General features: G+C 32.6%; 1 protein-coding gene across 2 annotated transcripts in view; it reads left to right on the forward strand.

The window, feature by feature from the left end:
• The window catches only part of LOC106470320 (proteasome activator complex subunit 3-like), a 39,074-nt gene that overhangs the window by 6,099 nt on the left and 27,680 nt on the right, over positions 1-5,295 (forward strand). The window lies entirely within an intron of this gene.

The following is a 5,295-nucleotide window of genomic DNA, read 5'->3' on the forward strand; positions in this document are numbered from 1 at the left end:
TTCTCTATTTTTTCTTTTTCATTTTTGTTCAGTGTAATCTAAGTTAAGCCTAAATACTGAACACTTAAGAACATAAGAAAAAGCAAGTTAACACAAAATGTTCCATAAGGTCACTCCTTACCCTCAACAAACATAAAACCAAATTCAACAAATGTTTTTTAAAAATAATTCAGTTTAACAGTACACAACACTTCATTAGTCAAATTCCATCTTTTCCTTCTGAGTCCATAGTATTTTGGTGCTCTTTCCTTTGAAGACTTATTTCTACTTTTCTGTCTGTGATTTCTGTCAAACTTTTGTGCAACCACATGTAAGGCTTTTTCTATCTATATTAGTTTCCTTTTTCTCCTGACCTTTACAGTTTTTCTAAAAATTTAGTGGCTTAGATGAGTGGTAGATGTTATCATCTATTTTACTCTTATAGATTTCAATAAGGTCCATTCATTCTTATCCAAGCACATTGCTTCATACGTGAGCCCTGTTATGTTAGGCTTTTCTCTGCCATTCTTACTACTTCTTTTCAGGATTCATGATAACCTTTTTGGTGAGTTTCATCACGTTTTCAAGCTAACGTCTTATTAACAAAAACAGCTGTTGTGTAAAACAGACACTTGGATTTACCTGTCTTGAAATTTTCACAGCATGTGTAGGATCATCAATAGATGCAGGCAGGCCCACGAAGCTGATAATACAGCAATATGGTGCAAATAAAAGTTTCTGTCTTTGGCATATTGAGACATATGTACTGTTGGCTGTTGTTGTCATAACACCTCAGAATATTCAGAATACATTGGTGCTTATCAGGTGCTTAATAATATTGCAGACACACGGATAAACAAGAGAAACGGTAAATAAATCTCCAGTTTTGAACTTGCAGTGTGACATAAGTTTCATGATTACAGAGACATTTATCGTATGGTATAGTGTTCTGCAACCTTAGAGTTTTTGAATCGGATTTCCAAAATTGATGCCCAAGAAGTCCCACACTTCCTGTTGTTGTTGTTTGTCAAGTTAGTAGAAAGTCTGCCTTCAGTATCTGTGATGTTTTCCATGATTTTCTCTTTAGGGGGTTATCACCTTACACCCTTCTATCATAGATAGGATTTCCATTGGGAAATCACCTGTTGCAATTATCTACCAGTTTGTATGACTTCTATTTTATTAAGGATTTTGTTCCTATTTACTAACCGTTTCTGGATAATGTGACTCTTCTTGTTGGCTGTTCATGGAACATTCTGAAGCTGCACTTGTTGGTATATACTGGCTGTTCATGGAACATTCCACAGCTGTACTTGTTGGTACATACTGGCCGTTCATGGAACATTCCACAGCTGTACTTGTTGGTACATACTGGCTGTTCATGGAACATTCCACAGCTGTACTAGTTGGTACATACTGGCTGTTCATGGAACATTCCACAGCTGTACTTGTTAGTACATGCTGGCTGTTCGTGGGACATTCTACAGCTATATTTATTAGTACATGCTGGCTGTTCTTGGAGCAGTTTTTGTTTTTTCCCTTGACATGGGTGCTGTTTCCTATTTTCTTCCAGGCTCTCTTCTCTTAAAAAAGTGCAGCAGTTTTTATCCAGACAGCCGTTTAGAGGTAACTACTGTATTTTAAGTTTACATTGTTGGTATTAAAATGGAATTCTAGTAAGTACTTGCCTCTGATTCCATGTGACACTGCACTGTTAATAGTGCACTGTTGAAAAGGAGACCATTTAATTCTCTCTCTCCCAAAGCACAATTGTATGTTTGATAGTTTTTTTTACAGATTTAAAATTGGTTTCTATTTTGCATTGTCAGAGCTGACATGTTACTGGTGTCATTACCTTAACTCTAGATATGATGAATTTTAAACTTTTCTTCTCCTATTTGAGAGAGTGAAAAACAACAATCTTTGCTGATGACAGTATATTAGGAAAGACCCAACTGTATATAGATAGATGTAGTGGTTACTGGTTGTTTATAAGGGACACCAGGAAAGAGAAGAGGAATAAAAAATTAGAAGTTCTGACTGACCTTGAAAAATCATGACGCTTTACATACTAGAGCTCCGAGTTTGGTACCATACAAAATTTGACGAGCTTTTAGTAAACATTTACTAGTCTGTTGCATATAAAAAAATCCGTAAAAAAACTTGACTGACTTCACGAGTAACATGTCCACTTTTTAATTTTCTGATCCTCTTTTTATGTTTTCATTAACTCCATATGTATCAAACTTGTATTTAGCATTAATACTTTTAGAATTAAATGGAATTCAGTTATATCCTTTAGTTAAACATATAGCTAATCCAGAAAGAACTGTAGACTAGGAAGACTGACCCATCAAGAAAGGGTTAAGAAAATCATGAATCTTCATGCTGAGTGTTTAACTGTTGTGATAAGAGTAAATAGTGTTCTTGGTTCTCTTTATAAGTATTTTGAATTTAAAAGCAAAAAGTTTATTTGCAGCCCTGTATAAAACTGTACTGAGACTTTGTTTGAAATGCTATGTGATGTTTTTTGTACATATATTCAGTAAAAATAAAAAAATTAATGCATAGGTGGACTGCTAGAATGATGGTGGTTTAAGAACTGTAAACTGCAAAGGGAGAATTAAACATTTTGGACTTGTGTTTTCTGGGGTAACATCCCAGTTCATCAACTCCCATTGGCCAAAAATACAATCATCAAGTTATCAAATATAGAACAAGGTTTAGATACAAAAATCACTTTGGCACAGCTTTAGAAACAAAGCATTTTTGTGTTTATACCATTTACAGTACGATACAATAGACTTAAAACATTCACACATCGGTATTTGTTATGTAAATGCACATATACGCTATAAATATATCACATAAAATAAGCTAGCTTGTTCTCAAGAAATTATAATACTGCTTTAGTTTTTTCAATAAAATGGCATACCAAGTTTATGGAAAAAAAATATAAAACATTTAATTTGGTGTATGATTATGTTAAGGGTAGATGAAATGGGAATAAATTGATTTCTGCATTGTTGAAGTATTGGAAGTGACCTACCTCGGTTCTTTAAAATTGTTAGGGGATCTCAATCTTTTTGTTAGTGATTGTTTGTGTAATGGAATGAAAAGGTTAAAATTATAAACTTGAATATTGGAGCTTATTGATTTAAACTTTGGAATACCACATGTGGATTTGTTCTTTGACAAATCTGTATTTTTTGTTTGTGTCAAACTCAAGGAATTGTCTGCCTGGTTGTGATATGTGTATGTGATTATTTTAATTGTTTTAAACTATCATGAGGGCTACATTAATTTTTTGATTTTGATTCCTAACGGTGAGGGGAACCTGCTGATTTACCTTCTATTGTATAAGAACTTCTGAATGAAAGTGAAGGAGGGTGTTTAATATGATATCAAACACACTATACTTGTTATACAGTGTCTTTTGCCCAATAGAAAGGCTTTTTAGGCCGACTGGGGTGCAAAAGACATTGTAATGGTTGTGATGCTATTTATGTTATTAAATTGCTTGAACGACAATTGTTTCAGTCTGAACTTGTTTATTAGGTGATCTTAGTCAAATTATTTCAATATCTTCATTAAAGAAACCGTTAACTGGACAGGATTTGGGATTACTGTAATTTTTCTTATCCAGCCAATATAGTACCAAGGACAGTGAACTTGTATTACTGCTATAAGAGACTGATATTTTATGAAGCTACTATGCTCAGCATTAAGCAGTCATCTTTTAATACAGACTGTTAATGTATGATGATACTGTTATCTATTACATCCCATTTTATACAGTTAATCTGCAAAATCTTCTTTTCTGTACATTATGTTTTGTTTTTTGAATGCCTATTGGAACTTTTGAAAGCAAAGAGGACTGTTAGCACTCAGCTAATCCAGTTTCATCAGTGATAAAGAGAAATCAAAATTCATGATTATAGTTATTGGTTCACTGATACAGGTTTTGTTCTTCCTATTGTTGTTTACAAAAAATGAAGTTTGCCAGAAAATTGTTAGGTGTAGTGAACAACACATGTTCTTCTAAATTATGAATGTTATTAATTGAGGGATTTTATATTTTCTAATTAAATTTGGTAAAGGAAAAGGAGTAGTTTACAACATGCACAGTTATGCTATTGCTTTTCAGTTTCAATTTTAACTACTTTAATTTCATCATTTTTAAATCCTAAGATCTGAACTATTTTTTACTTTTACTTACTTTTGTCTAGTATTCAAGCAGATTAAATATTGTTAGGGTTTGTACACCTTTTCCAAGCTGGTGAATAATGATTACAATAATTGTCTTAAAACATTAGTGTTAAGCCTATTACATTTTAAACACTACTTTCTATAATTGAGGAAGTGCTACATCGGAGTGGGCTATTATTATGTAAAATGTAATAGGCCTAATACTAATGTCTTACGGCAAGTGTAAAGGTTAAATCTATTACTTTAAAGGTTCTCGGGGATTTCAGTGACTAGGAATTGCATATAGTATTTTGTTTGGATACTAATAAAGAAGGACAAAATGGGCTAATTGATGAACCTGGTAGTATCCAATATTCTCCACTATGTTATAATTTTTGATGAACAAATTTCATTGAATAGGCCTTGAATTTAACAATAAATGACAGTATCTGTTTATTTTGCAGAGATTTTTGAACAAGATCTAATAAGTCATTAATTATAATTAAATATAATAAAACTAATGTTAAAGTAAAACAGAATGTAATGGTACCTTTTTTTGTTAAGTAAACTTTGTTTTACATAATAAATGAATGCCTGCTCTCAAGACTAAATATAAACAAACTTAGGAAGAAATCGCCACATACAGTGAACTTGATGGTAGTTTATTAACATTGTTACTGAATAAGTAGAATCATTTTTTACTTGAGCAGGTTTTATTAAAAAATGCTTTGATTTCCACAGAACTTGGGTCATGTTCACAAAAAAAAAGGATGTTAGATGAATGGATAGCTTGAAACTGTGTGAATCGTGAGCTTTCATGATACGCTGTACATGGTAACCTTTAAGATTTTGAAGTATGAGAGCTGATGAAAAAAACATAATTTATCGGGTTTCATGTCTAATATATTTACTAAAATCTTCTTTTATACATATATATATATATATACAGGCCCGCCGACAAGGGTGGGGGGCAACTGCACAGGGGCCCGGGTGAATGAAACCTGGTTATGCTGTAAATCCTGCAAAGCATCTTTAGGCTATATCTTCATTTAATGATAGAAACCATTAGTTTTTGTCTTTGCATATAGATGCTTGATACATTAAGAACGACTGAAATAATAATTTGAG

Source organism: Limulus polyphemus, unplaced genomic scaffold (genome assembly GCF_000517525.1).
Source record: "Limulus polyphemus unplaced genomic scaffold, Limulus_polyphemus-2.1.2 Scaffold3942, whole genome shotgun sequence".
Taxonomy (NCBI): Eukaryota; Metazoa; Arthropoda; class Merostomata; order Xiphosura; family Limulidae; genus Limulus; species Limulus polyphemus.